The sequence below is a fragment of the Micropterus dolomieu genome, linkage group LG10 (genome assembly GCF_021292245.1).
Source record: "Micropterus dolomieu isolate WLL.071019.BEF.003 ecotype Adirondacks linkage group LG10, ASM2129224v1, whole genome shotgun sequence".
NCBI classification, from domain to species: Eukaryota; Metazoa; Chordata; class Actinopteri; order Centrarchiformes; family Centrarchidae; genus Micropterus; species Micropterus dolomieu.
Window position 1 is genome coordinate 2,727,436 of NC_060159.1, and position 14,101 is coordinate 2,741,536.

The 14,101-nt window shown below is 39.8% G+C and overlaps 1 long non-coding RNA gene across 1 annotated transcript; it reads right to left on the bottom strand.

The window, feature by feature from the left end:
- Positions 1-339: 339 nt before the first annotated feature.
- Positions 340-3,322, bottom strand: LOC123977298. Its single transcript, XR_006826626.1, has 3 exons — positions 3,100-3,322; positions 509-771; positions 340-397 (listed from the first exon to the last, which is right to left on the bottom strand). It is a non-coding gene; the product is annotated as an uncharacterized LOC123977298 (long non-coding RNA).
- Between the last annotated feature and the right edge of the window lie 10,779 nt (positions 3,323-14,101).

A 14,101-nucleotide genomic window follows, 5' to 3' on the forward strand; every position in this document is an offset into this window, starting at 1 on the left:
CTGTTTGCAGTTGCCAGGATATAACTGGAAAGATTTTAGAGTCACGCAACTAGTTTGAGAAAATAAAAAATCCAATTTGATTAATTTGAAATAAAACATCATTTATTGAGTCAACTGTAACACCTCTCTATGTTGCAACATAGAGAGCGTCTAAACAATTAGATAAGACAATGGATAAATGGTTGAAATAGATACTACAGTAAAAGCAATAAAACAGTTCAAATAGTGAAGTCAATGTAAGGGATAAACTGTTGAAAAAGTTTGCTAAAAGAAATGCTAATGGTTTTAATAGCTAAATGTATTAGATCAATGGTTTAATAGTTACCTAAAATATTTGACAAAAGGCTGAAATGTCCAACTTCTTCCAAGTTGTGGTACGAATGTGAGCTTGACCAAACTGAAACACAGACAGTGAAATTAAGAATGAAAAAATGATTGACTGATAACTAATAGTGTAAAATAGCATCCAGTCAAATGAACACATTTGGTGGATGGGGTTGGAGCATACCGCTGAGTGGGGCGACATGATGGATGGACTGCTCCCCAGCTGCTCACATTGATCCCTCAAACTCTAATGGCCCAGAGAGAGGGGCCAATATGGCAGCATCTTCCCAGAGATGAATGACCCGTACCTGGAGTCCTAAGCCCCTTCTTTCCAGGCCTGGACCATCACATCTTCATCACGTATTGATTGGCAGCGCCGATAAATGCCTCCCTGCAGTTGCTGTCAGAAAAGCATGGAAAACGGAGCGGCCCCCTTTTCTAAGAAACCTGGAATTCATTAGCAAAGCCACAGCAAGTCTGAGATGACATTCGTACCTCTATATTTAATTATCTCCACTCTGTAGGGGTGCAGAATTAGCTAAAGCATGTGCTGGATTTTGTTAAGGGAAAACCAGGAACACGAGACAGCACAGGGCCTGGTATGATCAAAAGATGATAATGCTAGGCCTCCCTGCTCAGATGTCCAGGACTGGCATTGCTGTTTTTAAGTTTACAGAAGCCAGGCCTGGATTAACATAGTCTGGTGCCCACTATGACCACACTTGAAGTGGGCCCCTTCTCCCATTTTACATGTAAAAAAGTGACTTTTACTATGGATATAAAGACCATAGCTTAAGTACAGGCTCACATATTACAGAAAAATGTAAGACCCTGTCCACAAACCTTCCAAGCAAGCTGTTTATCCTTCCTGCTCCGGTTTTGAGTCATGATTTTGACTCAAAACACTGTTTAGTTTTGATGTATACGTCATATTTTATGAAGTGAGGAAATGTACTTAAATCTTATCTGCAAAGTAACTAGTAACTATTAATTGATAAATGTAGTGGAGTAAAAAATACAATATTTCCCCTTAAAATGAGTCGAAGTATAAATCATTTGAAGTACCTCAAAACTGCAATACAAAGAGAACTTAGATACAGTATTTACTTTCCACTTCTGAACAATACTGCACTCCCTCTGCACAATATTTGTTTCATAGCCATGCTTTGTAATTTAAGCATAGCTTTAAAGATTCATGCTCTGATGCATGAATGCAGATACAGAAGTAATGAGCCTAAAGCCTCATTTTATTTTTTTACACAATTTCTCCCCCTCACACAATCCCTCTCTATTTAAACATTTAGAGCATCCGCTCCCTTCACTCACACTCTCAATTGAAGATAAAAATCGTTGCATTTTAATTGGAATTATATTAGCCCATTTAATGCCTTGTGTCATTAAAATTTTATCCATAATTTGAAAATAGGATTCATCTTGGTGAAAATGACGCTGGATGACATTCTGGTGAAATGGGACAGATGACATTGGGGTTGAGCAGTGAAGTGTAATTTGTCCAGACCTGGATACACCTGCACAGGTCGTAAGAACTGAGTCAAGCTGTTACCTCAGGGTGAGACAGTGTCCACCTGCTCCATCCACAGGCCACTGAACTTCAGGCCAGGCGTCTGGAGAATCACTATCTCCTAAGAGGTCGTAATTCTTGTACATGCTACATCTATTTTTTTGTTATCTCTGTTCGAACACAAATGAAAAGTAATGAGTCGTTATCCCCCTGACGTGGATACCACTTTATAAAAGTCTCTTTTCATTTGAAATTTGAACTACCATTTGAATGTGGGAAAATATCAAATATTTGTAATCTCATCACCCACTAATAGGAAAGTTGATGGTTCGATCCCATGTCTAAGTGTCCTTGGGCAAGATACTGAACCTCATATTCCTCCCGATGGCTGTGCCATTGGCGCGCGTGTGTGAAAAATGACTTTCTATTCCACTAATAAATGCTTGATACGTTGTTAATAATTCATTTTGGATCGTTTGCAGCCCCTGCTGCTGCTGCTGCTGCTGCTGCTGCTGCTGCTGCTGCTGCTGGAAACAAGGTTGATGAGAGCAGAGTTTGTATTGTCAAAAAACTAAATAATTTGCCACAGCCACCCCTCTCATATGAATAACTTCATTATTACAGACTTAAATGACAAATACAATGTGGGATTGCTTACAACCTGGGGACCCACAATGTGTTCTCAATAATCTCTAAATGATCTCTAAAGTATTACTAGTAAACAATTTCATGTTAATAAAGCATTATTAAAGAGTTTAGAATGTGTAACTAATGCATTTTTTATGTATTAATAAATAAATAAAATAAAAAAAAAGTGAAATTGGTACCCAAAACACTGACCTAAAAGGTTTATATTATGCTTTTAGGCTTTTCCCCTCTCCTTTATTGAGTTATATATATTTTTTGTGCATGTAACAGGTTTGCAAAGTGAAAAAGCCCAAAGTCCAGCCCAAAGGGAGTTCCCATCTCCCACAGAAAACTCTGCTCTGAACTGCCTGAAAACAGCTCGATTATAGTCCAGCCTTGACTTCTGTAACCTATCTGCTTCACTTTTTAACACACATCATGATGCTCGCCTAGCGGCTAGCCCGACACACCCTCAAAAACACCGGTGGAGAAACACACTGAGCTGCAGCACACAGTGACAAGACGTCCACCTGCTGCAAAACCCTCTCCCCCACCCTCCCTAGATACAAGTGCATAGTTAAAATGTAACATATTAAAGATAAATTTGTCATAAATTAATAACTTACCACTCTGAAACATCTTGCTCCAGTCTTGGATGTGAAGCTGGTTCGGGTTGTTCTGTGTGTGTTTCGGGATCATGTACGTTCATGATCCGAAGCCATGGTTACCGGCTGAAGCAGCTTTGTTTTGGATCACACTACCTTGCTCGTCAGAACCTGTCCTACTCTGCTTCTGATTGGCTAGTAGTCCGTACCTAGGTTCCTTCACATGTACAACTCCCAACAAAGATTGTTGAAGAAATATTGTGAGCCAGGTTCAGGTGTGAAGAGACTGATGAAGACTTAACATAGCATGGTTTATTGAGCCCGGCCGAGGAGATACAGTGCCAGCATATAACACGTGAACACGTCAAATGCCAACACCAAATCTGAAGGATAACATCTTTTGGTCCCTTTAATGTTTCCCCCCTAGTTCCTGTACGTTTCCCTATTAGGTCATCTTTAGCTGGCTTTAACCTAGAACAACTAATCTATCGGATGTTTATACTCAAATGCTACGTCATATAGGAATCCATTACTATCCATGAGTTGTTGAATGTAAACATTCTTGTAAGACTCAACCTTGTAAGATTCCCAGACAAAACTGATATCTTCTAGCCTGACGCCTGAGCTACTGTCTCTACCTTATCAGTCTAACTGCTGTCTCCCTAACAAGGACCGTTACATGAGAGAAATAACTAGGGCTGGAAGGTCATCACTTAAGCCCCCTAGAATATTCTTAACCAGCTCCCTCCTTTTTTATCTTCAGATAAACTCTTTAATTACTAAAACCCTTCATAAATTTGTGAACCCAGTTATTGAAACCTTTGCTAAATTTTAAGGACCAGTCATGATATCTTCAGAGTTGGGTTGGTACTTTCAATATCCAATCACAGTAGTTAAAATGATCACAACCATTCAAATCAAAATCATTGTTGGCAAGTGAATATAAATAAGCAATTTCCCAACATGAATCTGAAATTATATTTGAAAGTTATTGGTAAAATGGGCTTATGAGACTAGCTACACTCGCCAGACAATGCAAATGGAGAAAAACCTCAATTATTGCAATCATGGAAAATTTTTTTGAATACATAAGAACCATTACTGAGGACTAGGAATAATTCAAATGTGTATCCCAAAGCAAAACATTCATCAATATTCCTTCTCCCCTCTCCTTGTTGGTATGATCACATAGTATGAGCTGTAGAAATCAAACCTTTGAACATCTTAAGTTAATGTAACATTATTAAGCTTGATCTAATTTTAATATATGAAATTAGAAAGTGTAATTTCTTATGTTTTCATTGTCACAGTAAACATATAACTAACTGCAATAAACACAGAAAACCTTTAAATGGGAAAAGAGGAAAACCATTATTGCCCTATCAAATTCACCCGTCATTAATTTTTATTTATTATAAAAGGGTAAATACTGTAAATTAATTGTAAACAAACAATATTATCTTACTCTGTTAGACACTTAATTGGTACTTCAAAATCAGATAACAGAATTTTTGAGTCAGCAAAAGTCTATTGGTGGAAATATGATACTTTAGTACTGTTTACAACATTCTCACAGTAAATTTCAATACATTAATTAACTTAGACAACGGTCCAAGGAATGTCTACTTTGGAGTGTTTTGCTTACATTGGACTACGAGAACCTTCTTTCAAATCAATCAAAATAGAAAACAGTCAGCTTCATACAACTCAATGAAAATTTGTTAAACTTTAACGATTAAAATGTAATAACCAGGTAACTGGCACTCAAATATCATGATGACTAATTAAATCATGTAACTACATCCCCTTGACACCCTTTATTTTAATATAAATGACAATTTTTCCATTGATCAAAAATTCAACTTTAGATTATTTTATTTAAACTCTTGTCTGAACACCTCAAATGCTAACCTTCTATAACAGAGTGTCAGGGTTGGCTGAGTGCAGAGGCAGGTTAGGACCCAAACGCAAGACACAAAAGCAAGATGCAATGTAGGCGTTTTATTTAAACCAACACTAAACTAAACAGGCTCTCACTGGTACATGGCAAAGTCCAAACAAATGTAAATCCAAACTGAGGTAAGCAAAGGCAGGGTAATCCAGAAACACAGGGACAAGGCAGAACACTCAACATAAGACGACAAGGACCAGACAAGGACTAAACAAAACTGAGGGCTTATGTACACACACAGGCAAACGAGCAGGGAGGCTACCACAGCAGAAACACATAAGGTAATCAACAACAGGGAACAAAGCTAGACAAGGACTCTTGAGAAATGAATACTACAAAGTAAAACAGGAAGTAAGGCACATGGGAATACCAAGGACAGATCTACACTAAAACATGGAGACATAGGACTAAGGACTAAATAAAGCTTACAGAACACAAAACCACATTCCTAACACAGAGTTTGAATCATCATCTGAATAACTGTATATTACAGGAGGAAAGGAGAGTAGAGTTAGATTCTGATCAGGGGAAATGGTTCAAGGTGTGTTTAATCCTAATGTTAGAAGTCTTTTTTTGCTTTCTTTAATAAAAGCAGACACTTAGGTGTATCATTAATTTTATTAGTTTTACCCCCATAAAAACAATGAATAACAGAAGTTATTAAGCCAAAATTAACAAAAAGAAGGGGACCTCCTCTAGACCAACCCACAAAGGGCTGTAGAAGCGTTCAACACAAGGGTGTAACAGAGGTGCTGCGGCAATGTGCAGTATGACAAAATATGATATATATTTTTTAAATAAACCATGTAAACCTATTTTAGTACAAACCCTAAATAATATTATGAACCTGAAAGTGGGCATAATATGACCTCTTTAATAGCATAGGGTAAGGAGGGGCATGCTTGGTGTGTTTACAGATCCACAGGACTCAGCTGGCTTTATCGGAGGCCACAGTGTTCATCAGCGACGGCCATGTTCGAGAAAAACAGGTTTGAGTTGAGCCAACTTTCAACACCTCTTCTGTCAAGGCTTTATTCTCATGTAGAGCGATCATTGTGAAGGGAGCTAAATGACCCAGAATACCACCGTGTTACCATATGCTTCGCCCATTTTGTCAGAGGCTCACGTTGAGGGGCAGTCTGCTGCTAACTGTGTGAGATCAAAGGCAAAAGTCCCGTGGATAAAAGTCGATTAGTGCAGAGAAAGAGACAATAGCTGAGTTTTGTTTGTCAGAAGCCAAGATTGTGCATAAAGTGGAGAAACGCGTGTGAAATAATAATATTCTTACACACCCTATTCTTTAAAGACAGACTTTTCTCTCTTCTTTCTTATTAGCATCAAAGTAATTATTAACATTACTGAAACAAATCTTGGATGAAATCTCAAAACCTGACAGAGCATCCCTGCGTCGCCATGGAGCTTTGGCTGCAATGGCTCTCTATAAAGTGCTAATCAGCTTCTACCAATTTGAAAAATGAACTTGACAACAGATGCTTGTGTTTCTCCTACAAATTAAATGCCTGAACAACAGCCAGAAATGTCTCTTTTCACCTCTGTACAATAAAGTATCTGCCTTGCCAAGTACTCTTTGACATTGGTCCAGATGTCCAAGTCTATCAAATGGTGTTCAAGGACTGCCATGACTATTGGCAAAGCTGGCCAAGAAAGCACTCGGATTTTCTAATCTGCCACGGGTCTTTGTGACTTTGAATAAAAAGACCTTGCCCTTCAACTTTTTTCTCCTTGACTAAGCAGACCATGAAATTGTCAGAAGCAGGGGTGTATATCTTTTAACAGACCTGCTACTGTTTCAAATCATCAATGTTTGTGCTTTGATGTCAAATTAATAAACCAGCTGCAGTGTGTTTGTCATAAACAGTGGACATTTATGCATCATGCATGCGCTGTTGGCACACAAGCATCAAAGATAAAATCAAATCAAATACTGTGGCTTTGTTACTTGAATGGATTTTTGACAGAGATATAACACAGTATTGCCAAGATGAAAGCTTATTTATGACAATCTCCCATCCTATATTTCTCTGTCTGCATATGAAAAGATTGAACAAGTCAGTTCAAGTAATGTTCACCCTGAGCGTGGTTTTTAAAAAAAGCAGCATTCAACAATCTGTATTCAGAGTTTGTCAGAACCTCCGCCTCGCTCTGAAAGCAGAGAGAAAAATGATCGATTATGTTATGCAGCAGACCTTTGTCTCTCTAGCTCCTAGAAATGAAGATAGGCAATCGTCCATCAGACCAGCGCCAGCGACTGCTTCCCAGGGCCTGAATATATGATTACATTGCTTTGACTCCATTTATCTGCATACCTCCTATTCAGCAGTGTGGACTGGAGTGTACTACTCCACCCCAAAAAACTGCAGCCCAGAAAATTCCTCACAAGCTGTCCTAAATCCTCTTAATGCTATCAATCCTGCTTTTGCTCATTCCACTTCATTGTCTCTTTATTTCGGCACTTTCCTGCATGGGGAAGCTTGATTGATTTGGCTTTCAAGGATGGGAGACAGGAAAGTTGGGGGGCTAGGCAAAGTGTTTGGGAGCATCGCATAAACTCTGACACAGACAAATGGCTCAGGCTGGATAGGATGAATTATTTGACTTTCGGAATATTGCACTGGCTTCCTTAGAGATGGGTGGCCTCGTCAAGCCTTTTTTTCTCAGCTCAATAATATGGTGACAAGCACATCTGTTTTTTGTATCGCTTAGTTGGGGCAAATGAAGCGTAGTCGGGTTTTAAAATGACCAGGAGTAAGAGTAAGCTTCTTGGAGTACACATTTTATGAGTTTATTTAATATAGTAATTGTATTATAAACAGGTAGTTTGACAATTTAGGAAATTTGCATGTTTCTTACCAACAATCAGAAAAGAAACCCGGAATAGTCCTGGCTGCAACATCGTGATTTTCACAGAACCATGGCTTAACGGCGGTATTCCCAGTGGCGCCATTGAGCTAATGGGGCGCTATGTGCTCAGGGTGGATAGAACAGATGATGGCTCTGTTAAGACCAGGTGGGGGACCGTGCATTGTTGTAAACAAAGCTTGGCGCATGGGCACTGCTACACTCAAGACTCACTGCTCTGCTAACCTAGAATACCTCATGGTGAAGTGTAGACCTTTCTGTCTGCCCAGTGAGTTTATCTGCTGCTATCGACTATCTTCTGTTGTGACTGAAGCATACTCCCTAAATTCCACCAGCATGTCTCCTGTCTCCAGCTGAGGCGTACAAAGCCACCTCCCTCCCCACTTAGGACAGTCTCACCACCTCTCATTGATTCTACTACCCCAAGTAGACACTACCTTATCAAACGTGTGACACCTTCAGTAACAGTTGAAGAGCTCATAGTATGCTTTTTGGCTTTTTCCCTTTTCTTTATTGTATTTTATATCTTTTTTGTGCATGTAATAGGTTTGCAAAATGAATAAGCCGAAAGTCCAACCCAAAGGGAGTTCCCATCTCAAAAAAAAAAAAAAAACATTGCTTAGAATGTCAGTTTGTACTGTTGATGTTGAATTATAATAATTACCTTTTATATTTCTTGGCTAAATATGGAATTAAAATAATAATAATTAGATACCTTCCAAGCAGTCAATAGCCATAAAGTTGTGACTGTGGTGTAGAGACACAGCTGTGTAAGTGCACAGTTAATACGTGATGTATGAAAGATAAATTTGTTACCACATGGACGTTGGTTCCCATGCCTCTGCATTTTGGACTATATTAACCTTACCATCAACAGCGTCACCACCCTCAAACAGATTACAGTGTTTCCGAATCAGAAGTGGTGGACGAACAGTGGTTCACTTCAACAACTCAGATCCACGACGCATGTGGCAAGGCAACCAGGCCATCATGGATTAGAAAGAGGAGAGGGACGAGAAAGCACAAAACTAGGGGAGAGGGGAGAAGTCGAGTTAGTAACATGCGTTAAAGGGATATGAATGCATACAGATGGAGAGGAGGCGCGAGGACCTTATAGCAGCATAACTAAGGGATGGTTCAGGACTCACCTGAGCCAGCCCTAACTATAAGCTTTATCAAAGAGGAAAGTCTTAAGCCTACTCTTAAATGTTGAAATAGTGTCCTGAACCCAAACTGTGACCTGGTTTCAAAGGAGAGGAGCTTGATAGCTGAACGCTCTGGCTCCCATTCTACTCCCCCTTTTTTTTTTTTTTTATACAACTCTAGGAACCACAATGAACCCTGCCTTCTGGGAGCGCTGCGCTCTGGTGGTGTAATACGATACTATGAGCTCTTTACGATATGATGGTGCCATACCATTAAGGGCTTGGGATTAAATTGACACAGATCTTGCCATCTGACTCTTATTTTGAAACAAGTACATTTCCCAAAATATAGAACTGCTCCTGTGAAACGTGTCATCCAGAACCTAAAGTGGATTACAGACCTGTTTCTTACTTAGCAAGGGTGTATTTTCTCTAAATGTGGGCCTCAAATAATTAGGTGTACTTAATTTGCATTCCTCACTGACAAGATTGAACATTTGCTCCTCTAAAGCTACGGCAAATATGCATCAGCAGACATTCAGCCAGTGAATGAAAGAATGGGGGGAATGTAAAATCCTCTTTGCAAACATAGCTACAGTTTGCCTTGTTATGGAAATCGCAGTGGCATTGATTATCACCATGTGCAGATTAGTCAGACAGAGCTGAGAGGCAGCTGAGAGCCCCACTGTGGGACAGGGACTTGGGGGCAATTAACAGCATTGACACCATTTTGTGTGTTGATCCTGAGCAGCAGGGTTTTCACAGAGAAGTCCCACCAGTGCCAAGAAGCTCTCCCTCACTAATCCTCTGCAAGATTTCCATTTTTAATGAACTTCATTTATTTTTGTTACAACTGCTTAAACATTTCACCCGGGTTTGTTTTGTTGTTGCCTATTGGAAGAGGCTTAACTTGATGTATTTCAAATAATTGCTGGAATAGGGGCTTAGCCAAAATAAGCATGAAATCATTTCTGACCCTGTCGAGAAATGAGGCTCAGAGGGGACTCAGAGGCAGACACCACTGTAATGAAGACATCGCCCAGCTGCACACTTTACACATAACAGTGTCTGTCTCTTTGACCATACTTACACCTGTTTTTCAGTCTGACCCGACTGATCATAATACAATACATGATGACAAGAACAGGGAGTGTGGAATGAGAGATACAACCAGCTGCACAAAGTCTCAGTGAACTGACTAAATTGAAAGTAAAAACAACAGATCGTTTCCACCACTGTTTGCTCCCATCCCACAAATTTCAGAGAAAAATAACTCAAATCTCCCCTATCTTATATCAAATGGGGGTATGTGTCAGGGGTTGCAGGTGGTGGGTCTGTGGGTCACATCATTATTGCTAATTATTAGAAATATACAGCAAGTAGAGTGGGAGGAACACTGATGACCTAAGGTGATGCTAATGGCATAAAGCAACAGTTGGATAACCTCTGCAACTTGATTAATTTGGTACTCCTACTCTTTGAGACGTTAATAATACTCTTTGAATGACTAATTGTCCGTTGTTAAATGCATATAAGTTTATTTGGCCAAACCTCTCTGCCTGCTTGGTCGACTGACGCAGCTGCCTTGATAAAGATGCACTCTGTGGTCCATTTCCTAGAAAACCCAAGGTCGAGATTATCGTTATTTAGTTTAATAAGACAGGCAGACTTTCTCTGCTTAGAATGCAATGTACATGTGGACCAAGAGGTCACCCCCAGGGTTTCCACCTTCAATACAGAAAAACAAGGGACGCCTGCCGCAGTGGGAGCCACACCCCTTGCGGGCCCAACAACCACAGGTCTGATGGTGTGCCAGTGGTGGTATCATGACTTTAAACATGTTTTCAGGAAAGTATTGAGATTGATACCAGTGGACGTTATAATAAGCTATCTGCTATTGAAATCAGTGTGAGTCTCTATCACAACTCAACAGACTAGTGGTCATACTGTCATTGCTGAATATACAGCTATGACAATAATAAACATAGGCCAACAATGTGTGACAGCGAGACCATAAAAAATAGGATGTGAACTGTATTTTATTAACTTATTAAATCAACATGTCCAACTTTGTTGGTCATTCTGGAAAATATCCTTTCCACATAACCAGTGGATGCTGTGATGCTTATGATGTGGTTTTAGGATGAGAAATTGCTAACAAAGTAACAGGAGAGTAATTGTAAAGGGTGGTGTGAACACAGACATCCACATCCATTTTTATCACTGGCCAGTAAATATATGTATGTATTTATTTTTTCAGTTTTTATTTAGCCTAGTAGCCTATTATTGAAGGATAGACTATATCTCTCTTATCTCTTATTAAATTAATGCTTATGTGCATATATGCTGCACACTGTTCGTGTGTTTATGGTTTGTATAATTTTTTTTCAGGCAGGCAATTAGGGACACTGCAGGTTGTAGCTATGGGTGGGGGATGGGGGACTATGTATTTTAATGTATTTTGAGAATAACAATAATTAGGTAGGAAATAATGTTTGACTATAATCCAACACAAGATAAGTCACAAATATAGCAAATTTTTAAATGACTCTTTGTAAGTTCAGTTTCTTATTGCATTAAAATCTCTTTGACTGTCAAACAAATTGAGCAGAGGAGCACAACTAAAGCTTCTTTCATGTTTTGCCCTAAATCACCTGACAAGTGTTCTAACACTGATTACACATGTTCATTCAAACAATAAGCCATAATCTTAAAGTTACACATGTCGTGACAGATGACAGGCAGACATATTAGTGTATAACATAAAGGGAGAAGCTTTAGCTTAATATGCCAATCACCTAATGGAGCTCTATAAAGATATCTATAGCCAGGACCCCTTAACCCAACCACAACATAGAAATGCAAGTAACAAAATGTATTAATCAGGTAGCTGTATTTTTTGGAGCCAGGAACACTGCGTACCTAATGTTCTGTAGCCTACTGCCCAGTTTGTAAGTTCTTTTACTCTTGGTGTGGGGTAGCCAGACAGAGACAGAAATAATTCATTTCAAATTTTGTGGTTGCAAAAACCCACCAAGAATGGTGCGTTAGATACGAGGGAAGGATAATCAGTAGACACACTACTATCTATCTGTGCCTCATTTACTGCACATTTCCTGTCCACACATATGTTTATACATTACACATTATACATACAGGCGCAGCATTAGAGAACAGAAGGAATTAGGAAATCTTTCTAAAATCATCATTCAAAGTCATTCTAAAATCTTTAGATGCACAATGACCCAGCAGAGACTGACTTCTCTCTCATACTTGCAAACATATTTGGACATAGGCTATATGCCCTGAAGCAACGCTTCATCATCATGAACCTCACGCAAAAGCCACTTTTGAAAGTGACAACAGAAGGTACGCTAAGTGTTTACTCAAAGTGGCTGCTCTGTAATGCAAATTTATTGATATCAATTTCCCACTGTAAATGTGTTTGCAACCAAAAATATCAGAGCAGAAACTCTGAGATTTGATTTTAAAACAAATATAACCCACCAAAAACAAATGCTCTGCCGCTTGGCAGGACCAATGGCAGGGCATAAGCGAAAATCATCCAGTCAAAGCTCCTGGACCTGGTGGTCCTCTCCATGATTTCGCCTCTTTCTCAGGATCTCATGTACCCACACGGATGTCTCATTTCCTGTGTGCAGGGTACTATTTGAAAGCAGCCTCTCACCCTTAATCACAGCCAGAGAAAGTGCCCCCCCACCTGTACATGTATGTACGTACGGTATGTAAGTGTGTGTATGTGCGTGTATACAGGTGCTGGTCATATAATTAGAATATCATCAAAAAGTTGATTTATTTCAGTAATTCCATTCAAAAAGTGAAACTTTGATATTATATTCATTCATTACACACAGACTGATATATTTCAAATGTTTATTTCATTTAATTGTGATGATTAAAACTGACAACCAATGAAAATCCCAAATTCAGTATCTCTGAAAATTAGAATATTACTTAAGACCAATAAATGAATGTTGGCCAACTGAAAAGTATGAACATGAAAAGTATAGCACTCAATGTACAGCACTCAATACTTAGTTGGGGTTCCTTTTGCCTGAATTACTGCAGCAATGCGGCGTGGCATGGAGTCCATCAGTCTGCTCAGGTGTTATGAGAGCCCAGGTTGCTCTGATAGTGGCCTTCAGCTCTTCTGCATTGTTGGGTCTGGCGTATCACATCTTCCTCTTCACAATACCCCATAGATTTTCTATAGGGTTAAGGTCAGGCGGGTTTGCTGGCCAATTAAGAACAGGGATACCATGGTCCTTAAACCAGGTACTGGTAGCTTTGGCACTGTGTGCAGGTGCCAAATCCTGTTGGAAAATGAAATCTGCATCTCCATAAAGTTGGTCAGCAGCAGGAAGCATGAAGTGCTCTAAAACTTCCTGTTAGACGGCTACGTTGACCTTGGACCTCAGAAAACACAGTGGACCAACACCAGCAGATGACATGGCACCCCAAACCATCACTGACTGTGGAAACTTTACAGTGGACTTCAAGCAACATGGATTCTGTGCCTCTCCTCTCTTCCTCCAGACTCTGGGACCTTGATTTCCAAAGGAAATAACTTTGGACCACTCAGCAGCAGTCCAGTCCTTTTTGTCTTTAGCCCAGGCGAGACGCTTCTGACGCTGTGTCTTGTTCAAGAGTGGCTTGACACAAGGAATGCGACAGCTGAAACCCATGTCTTGCATACGTCTGTGCGTGGTGGTTCTTGAAGCACTGACTCCAGCTGCAGTCCACTCTTTGTGAATCTCCCCCACATTTTTGAATGGGTTTTGTTTCACAATCCTCTCCAGGGTGCAGTTATCCCTATTGCTTGTACACTTTTTTCTACCACAGCTTTTTCTTCCCTTGGCCTCGCTATTAATGTGCTTGGACACAGAGCTCTGTGAACAGCCAGCCTCTTTAGCAATGACCTTTTGTGTCTTGCCCTCCTTGTGCAAGGTTTCAATGGTCGTCTTTTGGACAGCTGTCAAGTCAGCAGTCTTCCCCATGATTGTGTAGCCTACAGAACTAGACTGAG